This window comes from Zingiber officinale, chromosome 11B, assembly GCF_018446385.1.
Source record: "Zingiber officinale cultivar Zhangliang chromosome 11B, Zo_v1.1, whole genome shotgun sequence".
NCBI lineage: Eukaryota > Viridiplantae > Streptophyta > Magnoliopsida > Zingiberales > Zingiberaceae > Zingiber > Zingiber officinale.
In genome coordinates this window covers 12,115,019-12,136,966 of record NC_056007.1, presented here as the reverse complement: position 1 = coordinate 12,136,966, position 21,948 = coordinate 12,115,019, and the positions used below count along the sequence as shown (strand labels likewise).

Below are 21,948 nucleotides of genomic sequence, written 5' to 3'. Positions count from 1 at the left end.
AATACAACCTATGTGTCGTGCCTCTCCCTTTTCTTTCTTGTTGTAAATTTAGACTACCCTCAAATGTAACTCGAGGTTTCTTTAGATTTTATAATGTACAAATGTAAAACACCGCAACAGAATAATAATAGTATAATAAGGTTAAATGGATGAATAACCTTAATGGAATTTTTAAGAATTTTTAAAAAATTTCTGAAAATTTTTTGGAGCTCGAATGACGTAGTTTGAGGAGATGAATTTATAGGCTTGGGAAAAGCTTGTTTGGAATACTCAATTAAGTGAGAGTTGATTGGTAAATCAACTTAGGATTTAATGAAATTAAACTTAGGTATAAAGCAAAAACTAAACTTATTCCTCGTTAATTTCCATCTTCTTCCCCTGATCCCTAACGCCCTCCCCCTTCTCCTGATTCTTTTCTCTTCCCCCATCTTCGCCGCACTCCTTTTCCCCTCCTCGTGCCACCACTCGAAGTGAAAATTGACACCAGCCGATCGTCGACCACGTTTCCCTTATCTTCATCTCGTCGACGCAAACAACTTGCGAAGCATCCAGATTCCTTCTTCATTCACCCAACCACAGCCTCTTCCCCCTTGCTCTTCTCTCCGCATCGCCATCGACTGCCACTGCCTGACGCCAACTACCAGCCACCCGTGTGCCACTTGATCTCCTCTCTCCTGGTCGCAGACACCATGTGCTCGTCGGAAGCTAAGCATCTAATCCCATGTCTTCAGCCGAGCCCTAGATGTCGACCCCCTATCGACCGAGCATGCTAGATCTCTACTAGAATTTGTTAATCGTGTCGAATCTCTGCTCGACATTGCATCTCCGATCTTAAGGATGATCTACTCGGGTCGACCTCTTCCTCCTCCACTCTACATCGCTGCTTGATTTCGTTGGATCCCTACTTAGTGTGGTCGTAGGATCGCATCAAGTTTTGGTTAGCCGTTGCTGATTGATTATGCCAGTGCCACATTGTCGCCGTTCTCTTCTCTGCATTGTCTTGACACCATAGCAACCACCGCAAGTCTCATGGCCCTGATTTTATGTCACCACTGAAGCTCCTACATCCTCCATTCCACCGGTGACACAAATTACCGCCTAGCTACCAGAAGTGGGTTCTTCCACATGAATTGAATCTATTGGCACATATATGGGTAAAGTATTTTGTTTAAGAAAGTTATCTGATTAGTGATTTGGTTGATGCTCAGAGGGGATGTGTTGATTTGTGATTTAGGGTGCCAGATTTGGAGACTCTCTAATATTTTAGATCTGGCCATATTTTTCTAGCAGCGGGTGCTCCATCGGCGAGTTAACAGGGAAGTACACGGGTATAGGTGAGTTTTAAAGTTAATTTTATATCTACATTGGATTTGATTAGTTGACGATTAATGGATGGATTGGTGAGAATTAAGGAATTGATTGGTGGTTTAAGAATAGACTCATTATCTAATTGGATTTGGATTGTTAGGTGGAATTAAACGAGATTACCTAATCGAATTAGGATTGTGTTTTGGGTTTAGCTAGTTGCTATATACGTGATTAGCTAAACTGTATATCATGTGATTTGCAGGACGTTGATTCAAGATGAGCATCTCGAAGTGGGATTTGTTCCGATACGAACTACTGATTAAGGTGGGTACCTTTGACTTATTTCTTTTGATATTGTGGTTCTGATATGTGTAGTAGTTATAGTTAGTAGTAATGGTTATGCTTATATTTGCCTTGGTATTTTACTACTTGATACCCGTAGTATGCTTATATTGTTATCTATTATGCATTTAGGCTTATGTCCTCTTGATTCTTGCCATGTGTACTTATGTTTATAGAAGTAGTGACATACAATGCAGTACCAAATATAGGTCTAGCTACTAGATATACTTGGCATGTGTACCTAGATTTATTTCTTGGTATGTGTACCTAGATTCATGATACCTAGATCATTGTTATGGACTCGGTCTTCCTTTTGGTACACATTATGTGGAGGCTGATATTTTTAGGAGTTATATGCTTGGTTTTCCTTTTGGTACACATTATGAGGAGGCTGATATTTTCAGGAGTTACATGCTATAGTGTCATGCACTATTTTTCATGATTGCATGATGAACGATTGTCAACTTCATTGTTGTTGAGGCAGTTACATGATTGCACACACAACCACTCATAGATTAGTGGTATATCAGGCAAAGTGCATGCAGTTTGCTCTATCAGGGCTCCGTTGGTCCGTTCATGGGTAGTGATGAGTGCAGCGTGGTAGCGGACAGAGATCCCTCCTATTGACTATGACACAGGGAGATGAGAGCTTAGGCTCCCCCATTATGTTTGGGGTAGGAGGATAGGTGTACTTTGACAGCATCTTGTCCACTCGGTTACTCAGGAGTAGTGATGTCAGAGTGCACAATTGTCATAGCCCTACCCACTCGACCACACCATCGCGTGTGAGGTGGATGACTGGCATCACGGGTGACCATGTCATTTGCATCATATGCATGGATTACATTTATTGCTTGTGATTGCTGCATATTGGATGATGCATTTTGGTGGTTGCATATGATTGACATGTATACAGGAGACATTATGGATTTGGTCTGACGACCCTGCACCTGTTTGTATGGTTCACACATTTATGTTCAGATAGGAGGTCCTGGTGAGTATAGTTTCTTCTGTTGTTCAGTTTTACATTACTTGTTATTGATCAGGAGACTGTACTGCATGGTTATTACTTGTAGTTATATTTTACTATACATATCTGCTTGATACCCACTGAGTATGTTATACTCACTACCCCTTATTTTTCTTGTTGATTTCAGGTTAGCACATAGATATGTTGTGTCGCTTAGAGTATCTTGTCTTCAAGTTCCACGTCACATCCGAGGACTATTTCCAATTTTATCTCTGCTTTACTTGTCTTACGTTTTTGGTGGAGTTGGTGTTGTATAAATTCGAATTTGTTTTTAGAGTTTGCTATGTGGAGTTTGTATTTGTTTTGTTGTGGTTGTGTAAGCCTAGCTAGTTAGCAGTCTTCATTTTTTTGTATAAGCTTTCTTTCATTTTCCGCTTTGTTTTTAGTACAGTCGTATGAGCTGTTTAATATATATATAGCTGTGTAGTTGTGTATATTCTAGCTGTGTGGGCTAATGTATATAACTTGTGGATGTATATATGATTTAGATTGTCATCGGTACAGGGGAGATGTTGCCAGATTTTCCTTTGGCAAGGACTCCTCTGGGGCGTGATAATTTATTGGTATCAGAGCTAGTTTTACAAGGCTTAATTCTTGTATTTTGGATTTCATGTTTTGATTTTCTCGATGTGACTTTTCGAGTTTTGGGACCAGACAGCAGCAGGACATCTCTAAGCTATAGGAGGTATATTTGTTTACTGTTATCATGCACTTCTTTTAATACATATGTAGTTGTCGATGATAGTTAGTTATGACATGTGTTAATACTCTTTTATTACCTGTCTAGTTGTTTGTAGCATATATTTCATGTGATGGGTCAACCACTGATCACGGTCGACCCTATGAGAGATCAAGGATAACAGTCTAAGGGGATTTGTCAAATCATACTACCAGTAATAATCATGTTGACTCAGTTAGTAGAGTACCGGTTTACTCCTGTTGGTTCGGTCAGCATCCTAATCCTCGGTATTATCAGACTCATCAGCAGGATAGGTATAATTTATTTGCAAGATTCGGGTATGGGAACATACAAGAAGGGATTTTTGAGTGGTCTCAGTATTATCAGCCTTAGTTTCAACACCATCAGCCTGAGCAACATTTTAGGGAGTAATCACAACAATATTTGCATCAACAAGAAATACAATTTCATGAAAGAGCACATTCATCGACATAGTTACAGTTACTATCAGATCAACCAACTGCATCAATTTATGAGGAGATGAATTGTAGAGTTTGTGATATTACTAACTTTAAGCTGCTACTTCACATGACTCTTCTAGTTTTTTATATTGTGATGTTGTAGTTGATCCTGATAATATTCTTGTTGATGATATTGTTGTTTCAAATATTCTATATGTTGCAGGTGTTCTTAATGATAATGAAAGTGTAGGGGAGATCCAAGAATCACCTCCTTTGTCTATTTTTCTATCAGTTAGCCAGTTGAGCCTACTTTTGTACTTTTTGACAATAGAAGTGTAGGGGAGACTCAAGAATCACTTCCGTTGATTGTACCTGATCCAGAGCTAGATCCTTTACCTGATCAAGATGATTCCACATTCACTATACTAGAGCCTCCAGGTATCTTTCAGGATGGTAAAGTTGCTATTTCTTCTGAATCTTTAAAAAATATCATTGAGGTAGTTCATTTTGATTATAGTGGATGTGATACATCTTGTGATTCATGCTCTGTTAATTTTATTAATATTTCTAGTCCTTCTCACACAGCATGCGTGCAGGGAATGCATCATTTTCTTTTTAGTGTGTAGGATTTCTACAGATATTTCATTTGTAGTAAATCATGCAAGGATGTATTCTACCATTTGAAGAAAGCCCTAATACTTTATACAATAATGAAGCTTCTGGAGTGGACACTCCAACTGAATCGTCTTTGGCCACCGGAGAAAATTTTTAAAGAGTTGAAGGTGGAGGGAGCATTCCTCACTTCACCTACATTCATCCCACTTCTAGAATGATTTTTGGAACTGAATCGGCCTCGACCACTGAAATTTCAGGGGAGTCTATTCCATCTCACCTTCTTTTTTCTTTTTACTTGTACATATTGCTTTGCTTTATTTGCTTTTGCTTGGTTGTGTTGGTGCAGCGGGGCCAGCAAGAGGGGAGGGGTGAATTACCTGGAAATAAAACAAAACCCTCCTCGTTCTTTCAACTCAAGAATAGCAACAATAATAAAATAAAATAGAAATAAAAGTAAAGCAGAGAAGAGAAGACTCAGTGTTTTACTTAGTGACAATCTAGATGGTTGTTAATCCAAGGTAGTTGAAAAAGCGCACTACGAATCTCCTTCACTGTAGGCGGAGAAGCCTTTTTACACACTAAAAAAGCTCACAAGTTGCTAAGAATTGATTACAGAGTTGAATTAATAATTTTCTAGCTTCGGGGGCTTTTATATAGCTCTTGAAAATTCTATCTTGAGCCTTGAGGTCGCCTCCAAAGGGGTTGAGGGCACTTCCGACTGAGGAATTGGATAAAACTTTATTCATACTCGAAATAGTCAAGTAGAGTGGGTCTAGGGCACCCTCAATGGCCTTGAGAGTGCCCTGGACAATGTGGAGGGCGCCCTCAAGGCAATGAGGGCGCCCTCAAGCCTATAGGCAGCACAGACGCCTTCAACACTTCGTTGAAGGCGCCTCCAGCTTGTTTTTCCAACTTCTTTTGACTTCTTTTCTTCTTCTGAAGCTCCGATCACTTGGGTGATTGTGGCCAACCGAAATAGAGCTCACTCGAACCCAATTTTTAGCCTTATCCTCGAGCAGGTTTCCGTCCTGGCTTCTCGTTCCTCGAACGTCGCACACGTTCTTCTCATCCACTAGTGTATTCTTCTGTAGCTCTTTCGTCCTTCGGACGCACCTATCCCATCGGCTCCCTTCCCGTGTCATCCTTCTCGCTAGCTGCGTCTTCCGCTCGACTTCCTGCACTCATAAGCTCCTGCACACTTAGACACAAGGATAAAAAACAAACAAGACCTAACCTAACTTGGTTGATCACATCAAAACAACCGTGGGGTCCAACAATCTCCCCATTTTGATGTGCATCAACCCAAGTTCAAGTTAAGGGAAAATAAAACCGACAAGTAGTAATTTAATGAAATTACTAAACTAACATTTTAAGAATAAAGATTGCAATAAAAGAATTTGTAATACTAAGTAAAAAATAAAAAATTTAAAAAATATTAACTCCCCCTAAACTTGTCATATCTCTCCCTTTTGATCACATCAAAAAAAAAAAAGGGTAATAATTATAAATTAAAAAATTTCAAGTTTAAAAATAATTTTCTAAGTAAATATTCAAGTTTTAAATAAATCATTTCCATAATAAAATGTCTAAGTTAAAAGAAAAATTAAGAAAAAGATTTTTTAAAAAGTTTTTGCAAACATAAATACTTTTAAAAAGTGAATTAAGTTTTTGCAAAAAATTTAAGCAAGAAAATGTTCTAAGTAAATTTTCTAACTTAGGCAATTTTTTAAATTATTTTGTTTACAAAATATTTTTGAAAAATTTCCAAAAATGTTTAAAAAACCTGTTAAAGCAATATCTAATTTTTATTTTCATGCTTTATCAGTAAGTTAATTAAATATTTTATTTCAATATTTTGGCTTACAGATAGTGACGAGGTAGTAGATCTTCTTGGTTATTGGAGCAACAGCCACTTGACAGATCGAATGAGTGCGATAGAAGGGGGGGGTGAATATCGTGCTCTTTAAAACTTTTCTTTTCTAATTTGAAGACAATCAGACTAAGCAGCAGAAAGAGAAAGACACGTTTCGTTTACTTCGTTTGGAGCCTAAATCGACTCCTAATCGAAGACCCACGATCCTTGACTGCACTGATGGACAATCCACTATAACCCTTCTTTCTGAAATCCTCGGAAAGAAGCAGATCGTACAAATGAGTAAGATAGTAACACCCTACTATCTTACTAAATAATAAGTACAATGCAATATAAAATATTATACAGACAGAAGTAGAATATGAAGCGTAGTCGATACTTCTGGAGTTGCTTGAAGATTTGTTGCAGACTTGTGGCACGAGTAGCTTGTGCAAAGAAGAATCTTTTTGTTGATCAAAAAAGCATTCCTTAGCCTCAGACCTTGAGCTTCTTCTTATAAGATCGTTGATGTTCGGTCAACCGATCCCCAAGTTCGGTCGACCGAACCAGCTTCCTTCTTTCCTGACTGAGATCTGATGCTGATTCAATCTTCAACAATTAATTGATCATTGAGGGTTCGGTCGACCGATCCCTCTTTTCGATCGATCGAACAGGCTCCTTTTCTATTCGTCGAGGTTTATCGTGATCTGCATTTAATGCGCCTTTAATATTGATCATTCGTTCGACCGATCCTTTGGTTCGGTCGATCGTTCAAGCTTCGATCGGACTGTGCTCCACTTTGGTCTGAATTGATCTCTGGTCTGAGCCAAGTTGGTTCGGTCGATCGATCCCTACGTTCGGTCGATCGATCAAGCCGAACCTACAACACAGAGTTAAGGATAGTATTCCTGCAACACAAAGGTTAACACAGTAATGTATATAATGCATGAATAATATTAGACAGATCAACTGTCTTGATCTCAACTTGGAAACCTTCCCGGTTTCTTCAGTTGGATCAATGACCTATTGTTGTTCCTTTCAGGAACACGACCTCACTGTCGCTCCTCCAGTTGCTTACCTCAACTTACCTGCCAATCATAGGTCCTCCAGACTTGTTTGGACTTTCTCTGCTCAGTGTCTGATCACCTGATCCACTAAGACCTTTCCTGCAATACTACATTAGCCAGTAGCAATAATAGTAATACAGAATACAATGGTAAACCTAAACCTAGATTTACCTAGATCCACCGGTCCGGTCGACCGCGCGCGGTCGAACGGAAACCATCCGATCAACCTTGCTTGGAGTTCACTCCTCCAAGACTTCTCATTACCTAAGGTTATCACCCCCTAGGGTTTTATCCACCTGGCTTCACTCACCAGGACTCAATATTCGACTACCTAGGGATCAGGTCCTCCAGACCTATCCACCTGGCTTCCACGATATACCAAGATTTCTCTCACCTCGGTATTTGGCTACCCAGGGATCAGGTCCTCCAGACCTATCCACCCAACTTCCACGATATACCGAGATTTCCCTTGCCTAGCCTACAACGAGGACTTTCCAAGACTCAATTGACTTCTCACCATTGCCTAGCCATGACTAGGACTCCCCATGATCAAACTCCATTAAACATACTTAAACATATTTGTCTGACATTAAAACCTTGGAGGTCGATTGCACCAACACCACTTTCTTAGACAAAGCCTTATAAAGAAATTAATTGTTTAATTTTTCTTACTGAAAGTGCTAACTTAGAAAAAATTAATCTAGAAAGGTTTTTGGAACCCAGTATAGGTTCCTTCCAACTGGATTAATCAAAAACTTAGGGGGTACATAACTTTTGGAAACTTTTTCTAAGTTGACCTTGGTGATGTTTAATATACCAATTTAATTTACCATAAATTCTAAGTTTTGATTTTTGAAATTTATTTAAGCATGCACGATCATTTTTTAATTTTTCAATTTTAATTTTTAATTTTTCTTTTTCTAATTTTAGATTATCGTACATCTCAAGAGTACATGCCTTTGCTAAATTTAATTTTAACATATCATTTTCCTTTTCTAATTTAACTAAATCTTTAGTAAGCACTTTAATAAACTGAAAGGACTGCTTGGGAGTTAGAGAGCGTACCTTACTTACCTCTATTTCTGATGCTCCCCCTTTATTATAGCTTTCTTCTTCTGATGATCCTCCCCCTTCATCTATGCTCATTTCTGAGCTAGTCTCATCTTCATCTATTTGATGATTGGCCATCAGTGCTATCTAGAGAAGGCTTCACCTTCAGGCTTGGAGGATCATGATTCATCCCATGTGGCCTTCAGACTCTTACGTTTAGAGGACATCGGTCTTTGAGACTTCTCCTTATCCCTTTTCTTTAATTTTGAGCAGTCATCCTTGATGTGCCCTTCCTCGTTGCAGTTGTAGCATCAAACCGTCCTTTTGTTGTGTTGATGCTTGCTCGACTGTGATTTAAATTTATTAGTTTTAAAAAACTTATTTAACTTACTTACCAATAGCGCCACTTCTGTTTCATCGATTGACGCTTCAAAGTTGGGATCGTCCATCTCGGCTTATAGGGCAACATTGTGATTTGACTTCTCAATTTGTTTCGATTCTGCAATTCGAGACTCATGAAGTTCAAAACTAGAAAATAAGTTTTTTTAGCATACTTACCTTGTAACACCCCACCCTCCTCTCTACTAGTCTGTGAGGGTGGGACGTTACTGTACTATTAACTTTTCTTAACTAGTGTTGCTCACATGTAAATATCAATACTTAAAACTCTCAAAAACTCAAAGGATACAATAAGTAACAGCTGGAAACATAAATAACTCATCTAATACATTCTACTCAATTATTTGTTCACAACTAAAACTATATATTAATATGAACATGCCAAAACTATATATTAATCTGAACATGCATGCAACAATAATACAACTCAGATAGCGGAACTAATGTGCATAGCAAATAAAAGGAAGAATTCAAAAACTTAAAATATTCAATGAGAAAATCCAGCAACATGAAAGAATAATCCCAACAGTCTAAATACAAAATCTTAATGAATTCTTAAGCAAAATCCCAAGGCTTCCATAGTCTAGGCATCACACATCTATCCACACCTCCTTGTCGCCTTCCTTTACTATAACTTTCCTTTCCCTTTATCTGCAGTAAGAGGAAATGCAATTATAAGCGAAATGCTTAGTAAGCGCTATCTAACTCAGAAAACTCGAATATGCAGGTGTATAAAAAGGAATCTAGAAACTGAATGCTTTAAAATAAAACTACTCATGCTCATCTAATAGCAAAGGAATCAAACACACTGAAATGCTAAACATGTAAGAATAAAAGAGCTAAGCTTGCTGATTTTTAAACTTATGTGAAGCTTGTTTCACTTGTTATACTTTTATACTTCAAAATAATAATCTCTTGGGCCCAGACTTAGTACCATTGCGCGCTCCCTAATAGAAATTGAAGTAGCAAGCCACCAGTTCTACGAGGGTAAAGACCTTGGTCTTACCAGGGCCGAGACCTCGGAACCGGTCACCTGGATTTTTTTAACGATAATCTCGGAAGTCGGGTACTAGCCTTCTCAAATAAAATACTTATTACTTGCTAATACTTATAATAAAAGACTGCCTCATACAAAACTGCAATACTTAAACAAAAATCTGCACTATGATACTTAACAAAAATCTGCACCATAATACTTAACAAAAATCTGCACTGTAAGCTTAACAAAATCTGCACTATAATACTTAACAAAATCTGCACTATAAGCTTAAAAAAATCTGCACTATAAGCTTAACAAAAATCTGCACTATAAGCTTAATAAAATCTGCACTATAAGCTTAACAAAAATCTGCACTGTAAGCTCTAAAGGGGTTGTTCGTGCCCCTTTTACAACACAAAATAAAATTGAAACTTGTTGGAATTAAAGCCTATGTGAAGCTTGCTGGAATTTTAAACAAAGCCCATGTAAAACTTGTTCAAAGCTTATACTTTTATAGAGCAACAGAAATCAAGACTTCAGGTCTAATTACACTACTAAGGGATCTAACTGAATGCTCCTAAAACCAAAGGTTGTTCATCTTCATTTCATAACACAAAAAAACCGAAAGCTAGCAGTAAGGAAGAAAACTAACTACATGCTCAAAATTTATCCAAGCGATCTTATGTTCATTGCCTAGTAGTAGCATCCGAAACCTACAAGGCTCTTACATGAACGGATCCTACCTGTTAAGTTTCTAAATAGAAAAATCTACATCAGAAATCTGAATTTCTATTTACAAAGCCTGAAGAAAACAACCCACATGCTTAACCTACACCATACATTTCCTTTCCTTGAGACTCACAACAGCAAACATCAAAACACTACACCTTACAACATGCTTTAAAGAAACAAGAAGAATAAGGATTTGTGAGCTACTCCTACTGCAGGTGAGAAGCACTTACTTTGTTCTTGGACTTACAACCGAAATCGCTTCTAGGGCTTCGGAGAAAACTCGAAATCTCGGCAACTCCTTCACATCTACGTGTTCTCCTTGACAAGGTGATCGCGATGGTGGAGAAGGCCCTTGGAGATCACCCTGGACCGGTTGCCGGAGAGAAGCCCTAGCTTCCTCTTTCCTGGTTTCGCCCGAGCAGGGAACGGCGTCGCACGCGAGAGAGGAGAGGAAATTTAGGTCTCGGAAAATAATCCCTAATTCTCTCTTTATCTCCCTTTATAACTAGAGTATTCTGTTATCTACTATTGCTTAAATTAATTTCGCTATCTATTTGATCATCACGGCCCTGCTGGGTTCTTGGTCATCTGAGACAACTTAAGGCTTTGCTTAACCAGAGGTCTTCGGTTCGAACCTCGGCTCAACCTCTTTATTTTTTTTACAACTTGTTTCTTTTGGTAAAAATACCAAACGAACTCCGAAAATTACATAAAAATACTCTAAAAATTTCTAAAATTCTCTAGAATATTTCTAAAGCATTTCTAAATATTTTAAACACTATTAGGACTTGAAATGAGGAAATTTGGGTTGTTATAATTCCCCATACCTTATAAAAAGTTCGTCCTCGAACTTAAAATAATTCTGGATATTTCTGTCTCTTGCTGTCCTCATGCTCCCAAGTAACTTCCTCATGCTTCTGGTTCTGCCAGATGACCTTCACTAGTGGTACTTCTTTGTTCCTTAGTCTCTTAACTTCTCTGTCCACTATCCATATATGCCTGCTTTCATAGCTAAGATCCTCCTGAATCTGCACTGATTGAGGCTGAATCACTTGACTAGGGTCGTGGAGGCACTTCTTTAGCATGGAGACATGAATACATTATGTATTGCTGATATGTCTTGTGGTAAGTCCAGCTTGTAAGCTACTTTCCCAATCCTCTCTGTGATCAGGTAGGGTCCTACGTAGCGGAGACTTAACTTGCCCTTCTTGCCAAATCTCATCACTCCCTTCATTGGAGCAACTTTGAGAAAAATCGAATCCCCTACTTGGAATTCAAGTGGCCTACGGCGTGCGTCAGCATAACTTTGCTGTCTGCTCTGGGCAGTCTCAATTCTCTGTCTGATCTTCTGGATAGCTCCAGTCTCCAACCAGCATATAAGTGATCTACACTTTCAGCCATAAAGTGCCTCGTAAGGTGCCATCTTGATTGTGGCCTGGTAGCTATTGTTGTAGGCGAACTCAGCTAAGTACAGATACTTGCACCAACTACCCTTAAAATCTAATGCACAAGCCCTGAGCATGTCTTCTAAAATCTGATTTACTCGTTTTGTCTGTCCATCAGTCTGGAGATGGAAGGCTGTACTGAACTTGAGCTTGGTGCCTAATGCATTCTGGACACACTCCCAAAAATGAGAGGTGAAGCGCCCATCCCTATCGGAAACAATCGACTTCGAGACTCCATGAAGTCTGATCACTTCCTTAACATATAGCTGTGCCAACTGCTCTATAGAGTGGGACACCTTGATGGCTAGAAAATGGGCAGACTTGGTCAATCTGTCCACTATCACCCATATCGCATCATATCCATTAGTAGTTCTTGGAAGACCTGTTATAAAGTCCATTTCGTCCCACTTCCACTCTGGTATTGGGAGAGGTTGTAGAACTCCTCCTGGTCTCTGGTGCTCTGCTTTGACTCGCTGGCATGTTAGGTATGTACTGACATATTTTGCAACATCTCTCTTGAGTCCAGACCACCAGAATCTTTGCTTCAAATCTTGATACATCTTGGTGGAACCAGGATGCATGGACTATGACGTACTATGGGCTTCTTCCAGAATCTTCTTTCTCAATTCTTCATCATTGGGGACACAAAGGCGGCTCCCTTGATAAAGAATTCCACTATCTGACACCCGAAACTCTGAATTTTCTTCTTTTTGTATCCCTTGCTTGATCTTCTGTATATCTGGATCTTCACTTTGCTTTCTCTGTATATCCTCAAGCAAGGTTAACTCTAAGGTCAATGCAGAGAGTTGCCCATAAATAATTTCAACTCTAAAGTTTGACAATTCCTTCTGTAGTGACAATGCTAATGATGACAAGGACATCAGGGTTGCACTAGATTTTCGGCTTAATGCATTCGCTACTTTGTTAGATTGACCTGGGTGGTAGAGAATTTCATAGTCATAATCTTTAACCAACTCTAGCCACCTGCGCTGTCTCATGTTTAAGCCCTTCTGGGTAAAGAAATACTTCAAGCTCTGATGGTCGGTGAAGATTCTGCACTGGACTCCATACAAATAATGTCGCCAGAGTTTTAGTACAAAGACCACGGTTGCCAGCTCTAGATCATGAGTGGGGTAGTTCTTCTCATAGTCTTTGAGTTGTCTAGAAGCATAAGCTATAACTTTCCCCTCCTTCATGAGAACAGCTCCAAGGCCCATCTTGGAAGCATCATTGTATATGTCAAAACTCTTGTCACTCTCTGGAACAGTCAGAATGGGAACACTGGTCAGTCTTTTCTTCAATGCTTGGAAACTTTGCTCACATTTGTCTAACCATTCAAACTTCTTGTTCTTCCTAGTTAGAGCTGTTAGTGGAAAGACTATCCTGGAAAAGTCCTCCACAAACTTTCTGTAATATCCAGCTAAACCAAGGAAGCTTCTGATCTCCCTAGCATTCTTGGGTCTACACCAGTTGTTGATCGCTTCTATTTTGGCAAGATCCACTTGGATACCTTCTTTAGAAATGATGTGACCTACAAACGCCACCTGCTCTAACCAGAACTCGTACTTTGAGAATTTGGCATAAAGCTGCTTTTGTTGAAGGGTCTACAGTACTATTCTCAAGTGCGTGTCATGCTCCTCTGGGGTTCTTGAATAGATCAAAATGTCGTCGATGAACACGATGACAAACTTGTCAAAGTATTCTTTGAACACTCTGTTCATTAAGTCCATGAAGACTGCAGGTGCATTAGTCACTCCAAAAGGCATGACTACAAACTTGTAGTGTCTATATCTGGTCCTGAAAACTATTCTGGATATATCACTTTCTTTCACTTTCAACTGATATCCAGAGCGCAGGTCTATCTTAGAGAACACTGTTGCCCCCTTTAACTGATCAAATAGATCATCTATTCTAGGAAGAGGGTACTTGTTCTTAATTGTCACTTTGTTCAGCGCTCTATAATCTATGCACATCCGCATAGATCCGTCCTTCTTCTTAACGAACAACACCGGAGCTCCCCATGGTGAATGACTAGGCGGATGAAACCCTTGTCAAGCAGCTCCTGGAGTTGTTCTTGTAGCTCTTTCATCTCTACTGGGGACATCCGATACGGAGCTTTTGAAATTGGACCGGTACTAGGAACCAACTCAATTTCAAACTCCACTTTTCTGTTGGGAGGTAGTCCAGGTAGCTCTTTTGGAAATACCTCCGGATACTCACAGACTACCTGAACATCTTCCTGCTTGGGTCCCTTTTGTTCTTCTGTATTCACAATGTACGCAAGAAAACCAGCATACCCTTTAACTAACATCTGGTGAGCTGTTAGAGAAGAGAGGAACTTCTGAGTCTTTCTCTTTGGGACTCTCGTGAACTCAAAGGATGGTTCACCTTCTGGACTGAAAATCACTTTCCTTCTGCGGCAGTCCACCGAAGCGCTGTACTTACTGAGGAAATCCATACCCAGAATAACATCAAAATCCTGGTACAACCCGAAGCCACTGGTTGGACTCCATGACTTCCCTGGAAGGTAGGGTTGTCAAGAACTTGAAGTTCATGCTCTCTGTAGGCACCTGAAATTCCTTGGCAAAGGGTACTGATACAAAAGAATGGGTCGTCCTAGTATCAAATAGTACAGTAGCTACATGATGAAAAATAACCACTTGACCTGTTACGACCGTGGAGGCACTAGCAGCTTCCTCTTTAGTGAGGGAGAATACTCTGGCACTGGCTGAAACTGGTGGGACTTCCAACCTTCCTTGACTGAGCTGAGGTCCGTCCAGTATTACGCTGTCTGTTGCTGAGGTGCTTTGAGCTTGTTAGGACATGCCTTAGCCAGATGCCCTTCTTGACCACACGAATAACATCCAGTCATACCCAAAAGATAGGCTCCTGGATGTACTCTCCCACATTTAGAACAAGGAGGGAACTTGGCCTGCTTGTTTGTTGGATCTCCCATTTGGTTGCCTCCAGTATTCCATCGTTTCCTTTTGTTATCTTTTCCCTTCCAGTTCTGCTTGCTTGCCTGGGGTTTATGACTCCCTACTGTCATGTCCTCTATCTTGACTGGCTTGGGTTGTGTTTGTTGTGCCTTGATGCTATTCAGATAGTGCTCAACGACTAACGCCCCGCTGACCAGCTTTTCACCAGTTTGTGGTCGGTGAGTTCCACCACTCACGTAAAGTGCTATTTTTGGCCTTAGCATTCGAAGCATCAGTCTGACTCGTTCTTTCTCTGTACTTACTAGCATAAGTCTGCATCGAACCTGAAATCTTCTCTATACTCTCTAGACATATATGTATATAAACATAGAAAGACAAACAAGAACTTTTATCTAGCTTAAGCACATATAAACAAATATTTCTAAGGATTTCTCTATACTACAAATAATAAAGGAAAAGCATAAAAGAAAGTATAAATACATTCTTACTTGAAGACGACAAGACTGATGCTGATGTGTGTGTGATGCTGGAGAATGGGGACTGCTCTGATACCAACTTGTAATACCCCACCCTCCTCTCTACTAGTCAGTGAGGGTGAGACATTACTGTACTATTAACTTTTCTTAACTAGTGTTGCTCACATGTAAATATCAATACTTAAAACTCTCAAAAACTCAAAGGATACAATAAGTAACAGCTGGAAACATAAATAACTCATCTAATACATTCTACTCAATTATTTGCTCTCAACTAAAACTATATATATTAATCTGAACATGCCAAAGCTATATATTAATCTGAACATGCATGCAACAATAATACAACTCAGATAGCGGAACTAATGTACATAGCAAATAAAAGGAAGAATTCTAAAACTTAAAATATTCAATGAACAAATCTAGCAACATGAAAGAATAATCCCAACCGTCTAAATACAAAATATTAATGAATTCTTAAGCAAAATCCCAAGGCTTCCATAGTCCAGACATCACACATCCATCCGCACCTCCTTGTCGCCTTCCTTCACTATAACTTTCCTTTCCCTTTATCTGCAGTAAGAGGAAATGCAACTATAAGCGAAATGCTTAGTAAGCGCTATCTAATTCAGAAAACTCGAATATGCAGGTGTATAAAAAGGAATCTAAAAACTGAATGCTTTAAAATAAAACTACTCATGCTCATCTAATAGCAAAGGAATCAAACGCACTGAAATGCTAAACATGTAAGAATAAAAGAGCTAAGCTTGCTGATTTTTAAACTTATGTGAAGCTTGTTTCACTTGTTCAAAACTTATACTTTTATACTTCAAAATAATAATCTCTTGGGCCCAGGCTTAGTACCATTGCGCGCTCCCTAATAGAAACTGAGGTAGCGAGCCACCAGTACTACGAGGGTAAAGACCTTGGTCTTACCAGGGACGAGACCTTGGAACCAGTTACCAGGATTTGTTTAACGACAACCTCAGAAGTCGGGTACTAGCCTTCTCAAATAAAATACTTATTACTTGTTAATACTTATAATAAAAGACTGCCTCATACAAAATTGCAATACTTAAACAAAAATCTACACTATGATACTTAACAAAAATCTGCACCATAATACTTAACAAAAATCTGCACCATAATACTTAACAAAAATCTACACTGTAAGCTTAACAAAATCTGCACTATAATACTTAACAAAATCTGCACTATAAGCTTAATAAAATCTGCACTATAAGCTTAACAAAAATCTTCACTATAAGTTTAATAAAATCTGCATTATAAGCATAACAAAAATCTGCACTATAAGCTCTAAAAGGGTTGTTCGTGCCCCTTTTACAACACAAAACAAAATTGAAACTTGTTGGAATTAAAACCTATGTGAAGCTTGCTGGAATTTTAAACAAAGCCCATGTAAAACTTGTTCAAAGCTTATACTTTTATAGAGCAACAGAAATCAAGATTTCAGGTCTAATTACACTACTAAGGGATCTAACTGAATGCTCCCAAAACCAAAGGTTGTTCATCTTCATTTCATAACACAAAAAAACTGAAAGCTAGCAGTAAGGAAGAAAACTAACTACATGCTCGAAATTTATCCAATCTATCTTATGTTCATTGCCTAGTAGTAGCATCCGAAAACATGAACCGATCCTACCTGTTAAGATCCCAAATAGAAAAATCTACATCAGAAATCTGAATTTCTAATTACAAAGCCTGAAGAAAACAACCCACATGCTTAACCTACACCATACATTTCCTTTCCTTGAGACTCACGACAGCAAACATCAAAACACTACACCTTACAACATGCTTCAAAGAAACAAGAAGAACAAGGATTCGTGAGCTACTCCTACTGCAGGTGAGAAGCACTTACCTTGTTCTTAGACTTACAACCGAAATCGCTTCTAGGGCTTCGGAGAAAACTCGAGATCTCGACAACTCCTTCACATCTACATGTTCTCCTCGACAAGGTGATCGCGATGGTGGAGAAGGCCCTCGGAGATCACCCTGGACCGGTCACCGGAGAGAAGCCCTAGCTTCCTCTTTCCTGGTTTCGCCCGAGCAGGGAACGACGTCGCACGCGAGAGAGGAGAGGAAATTTAGGTCTCGGAAAATAATCACTAATTCTCTCTTTATCTCCCTTTATAACTAGAGTATTCTGTTATCTACTATTGCTTAAATTAATTTCACTATCTATTTGATCAGCATGGCCCTTATGGGTTCTTGGTCATTCGAGACAACTTAAGGCTTTGCTTAACCAGAGGTCTCTGGTTCAAACCTTGGCTCAACCTCTTTATTTTTTTTGCAACTTGTTTCTTTTGGTAAAAATACCAAACGAACTCTGAAAATTACATAAAAATACTCTAAAAATTTCTAAAATTCTCTAGAATATTTCTAAAGCATTTCTAAATATTTTCAAGCACTATTAGGACTCGAAATGAGAAAATTTGGGTTGTTATATACCTCAAAGTCCTTAGAGATATAGTAAGCATCTACTAAGGATGCCCACTCTAGAGTACTTGGGAAGGCGTTGAGCACATACTGGATAGAATCTCGGTTCGTTACCGATTCTCCGAGATTGGTCTATTGAGTTATCAGCTCCTTTATTCTTGCTTGGAGTTGCGCTACCTTTTCGCCGTTGCTCATCCAGAGATTTGTCAGCTGAGTTCGGAGGATGTCACACTTTGTTAACTTCTCTTCTGAGGTGCCTTAGTGGAGTTCCAGGAATTTTTCCCAGAGGTCTTTAGTAGAGTCGTAGCTTCAGATCTGACTTACCTCCTGGGCGGCAGGACACTGAGCAGATGCAATTTTGCCTTTCTGTTGGCCACAAAATCGGCTTGCTCCTTCTTCGTCCAGTTGTATTCTTCTTTTTCTTTTGGGGTTGTAAACCATATTTCATGATTAAGAGAATTTCAAATTCTATTTTGAAGAATACCTCTATTCGGCGTTTCCATGTCGCGAAATCTCTATTGAATTTCGGGGGATAAATACTTGTTTCGGCCATCGTCTTGATCTTTGTTGCTTCAAACGACTGTTAGTCCTTCTGAGGCAATATGGCTCTAATACCACTTGTTGGACCAGCGGGGCCGGCAAGAGGGGAGGGGTGAATTGCCTACAAATAAAATAAAGCCCTCCTCGTTCTTTCAACTCAAGAATATCAACCATAATAAAATAAAATAAAAATAAAAGTAAAGAAGAGAAGAGAAGACTTAGTGTTGTACTTGGTTACAACCTAGATAGTTGTTAATCCAAGGCAGTTGAAAAAGCGCATTATGAATCTCCTTCACTATAGGCGGAGAAGCCTTTTTACACACTAAGAAAGCTCACAAGTTGCTAAGAATTGATTACAGAGTTGAATTAATAATTTCCTAGCTTCAGGAGCCTTTATATAGCTCATGGAAATCCTATCTTGAGCCTTGAGGGCGCCTCCAAAGGGGTTGAGGTCGCCTCCACCGAGGCATTGGATAAAACTTTATCCATACTCGAAACAGTCAAGTAGATTGGGTCGAGGGTGCCCTCAATGGCCTTGAGGGCGCCTTGGGCAATGTTGAAGGCGCCTCCAACTTTCTTTTCCAGCTCCTTTTGACTTCTTTTCTTCTTCCGAAGCTCTGATCGCTTGGGTGATTACAGCCAACCGAAATAGGGCTGACCCAAATCCAATTTCCGACCTTCTCCTTGAACATGCTTCCGTCCTGGCTTCTCGTCCCTCGAACATTGCACAAATTCTTCTCTTCCACTGGTGTACTCTTCCGCAGCTCTTTCGTCCTTCGGATGCACCGAGCCCGTCGGCTCCCTTCCAGTGCCGTCCTTCTCACTAGCTGCGTCTTCCGCTCAACTTCCTGCGCTCCTAAGCTCCTGCACACTTAGACACAGGGATCAAAAATAAATAGGACCTAACCCAACTTGGTTGATCACATCAAAACAACCACGGGGTCCAATAGGTTGCTTATTTTTAGTTTATTTTATCGGGTTTCATAATAAATTCCCTATGCATCTGTTTATCATCTTGGAAATTTTGAAAGCTAGTTAAATTTGATTGTCGAGTTTGATGATTTATTGTCATGATTGGATTCTTGGATTGCATGTGATTACAACTTGATGATGAATTCTATGTTGGTAGATTGAGATGATAATTTTTGTATACCTAGTGAGAATTTTCTAAGCTTATTATTCCCATTTATGTGTGATGCATTTATGGTTAATGTAACTTTAGAACTTGCTTAATTTTTTCGAGACCACATTATCATAGGTTTGCATGATTTTTATAAAGGCTATCTCACTTTCTTTTATTCATTCCTTTTGTTATCACATGTTTCTTGAATAAATTCCATATCATCCATCATATCATTATTTTCTCTTCCATTCATTTCCATTTATTTCATTCTCTTACTCTCTTGGGATGTGGATATTTTTGGATGTTACATGATGAGTATTTTGCTTGGGGCGGACAAAAGTTTAAGTGCGGGTGAGAAGAATAGCTTAGTAGAATTTAGGTAAAGCATAGGTGAACCATGCTTGATCACCATAGGTAAATCATACTATGTATCTTTTTATTTGAGCTATTGATGAGATTGTATAGTGATGCACAATATGTTGAAAAAAAAAGAAAAAAAAGAAAAAGAAAACATAAATAAAAAAAATAGACGTGAAAAAAATGAAAAAAGTGAAAAAAAGCAAATTAAAAAATGAAAAAAATAAAGAGCTTTGACATGTTGTGCTATTTTTTATTCATATGTGGTAGAACTTTTTGTTAGTGATAATCTTTATTATAGTGACATTGAGATTTTATTGCATATCGTTATTGTATTTTCAATGAAAATCTATAGTAGAGGTTGAATACATGTTTATTGGATTTGTAAAAAACTTTGACATGTGTCATTTTTATTCATTTATGGTAGAAATTTTTGTGAGTGACAATTTTTACTTTAGTGATATTGAGATATTATTGTATATCATGTGTAGATTTTTAGTGTGAAATGCTAGAGTAGGAGTTGTTCACATTTTTATTGTATTGGTGAAAGGTGGTAGAATTTTTGTGAGTGACAATCTTTATTGTAGCAAAATTTAGACTTTATTGTAGATCATGACTGGATGTTCATTAAAAAGCTATATTAGATATTGTTCACATTTTTATTGAGTTTTCAGAGGTAGCTTAGAAGTTTGGATGGAATATCTTTTTAGGCATTATTTTCTTGTACTCATCTATGTAATGTTCCATTATGTCCATGTCTTCCACCAATAACTTGCTTTATCTTCCTTATTTCTTTCTTACACTAGGATTTACTTGATTCATATTTCTCCTACATAATTAATGCTTTCATTATTTTATTGTGCACTCTTATGCATATAGGGGTGGAGATTAGAAGCAAAACAAGCATATAGTAGTGCATAAATCATGAGTAGCTTGAGTGAGCTCCACTATGACATGTATTTGAGAGGAGAACCACAATCACTTCCCTTGTGAGGTAATTTTATTATCATTCTCATTTTATCCATTATGGATTGAAGTTATCATGCTTGTTAATTAGTGTATGAATTGAATCCATGAATGCTTTGGTCATTTGAATTGGACAATTTTAGGTAACTCTCTTTCACTATTTTCTAAGCATGATTGAGAATTGCTAGGGGAATGTATTTTAGTTATTTTCTTCTCTTGTTGATTTGCTCGAGATGAGCAAGAATAAGTGTGGGGGCAGTTGATAATGAGTAATTTTGTGCATTATTTATGCTCTTATACTGGCATTTTTACCTTCTCGCATGCTTAATTTTGTATTTATATTATATTTTGTGAGTAGGAATTCATTTTAGACTTAATTATAAATTTTCTTCAAAATATGGAATTTAATTTCATGTTTTTTAATGTTATTTTGTAGGGAATTCAAAGAGCCAGGGATTAGGGTCGAGCCGAATCAAATTTGGTTTGATTTGGAGGTCAAATGTAAGAGATCAAGATGACTTGATATGAACCGTTGATCAAGATCCAGTGAGATCCTACCCCTTCAGTCTGATCAAGTGATTAGCCCTTCATCCTGATTTTAAGCGATCTCGGTTTTTCATAGAGATCAAGGCATCAAGGGTTCATCCAAGAAGTGGAGCTCCAATTCAAACCCAATCCAAAAGCCCACTCTTCAAGCCCAATTTCAAAAACCCAATTTTCCTTCTCTTATTGGATCTAGATCCCATCAACTAAATCCAAACTCCTCACCTCCTTAACCCAAACCCAACAACCCATTAAGAAACCCCTTTTCTCTTCCTCACATAGTAGAGCTCCAAGGAGGTCCATGTAACGCCCCACCCTCCTCACTACTAGTCTGCGAGGGTGGAGCGCTACTGAACTACTAACTTATCTTAACTAATGTTGCTCACATGAAAATATCTATACTTAAAACTCTCTAAACACTCAAAACATGCAATTAACTGGCAGCGGAAGACTAAATGACTCATCTATACATACTACTCAGACTTATGTTCACAACTAAAACTATACATCAATCTAATCATGCTGAAATATAGTTATTAATCTGAACATGCATGCAACCATTATACAACTCAGATAATAGGTCTA

General features: G+C 38.5%; 1 long non-coding RNA gene across 2 annotated transcripts; it reads left to right on the top strand.

The window, feature by feature from the left end:
* Positions 1 to 362: 362 nt before the first annotated feature.
* On the top strand, positions 363 to 4,037 carry LOC122034849. 2 transcript variants are annotated; one of them, XR_006126794.1, is made up of 4 exons: positions 363 to 1,154; positions 1,235 to 1,334; positions 1,571 to 1,632; positions 2,808 to 4,037. It is a non-coding gene; the product is annotated as an uncharacterized LOC122034849 (long non-coding RNA). The 2 variants fall into 2 exon arrangements; XR_006126793.1 differs by having other exon boundaries at positions 2,567 to 4,033.
* Positions 4,038 to 21,948: the final 17,911 nt, after the last annotated feature.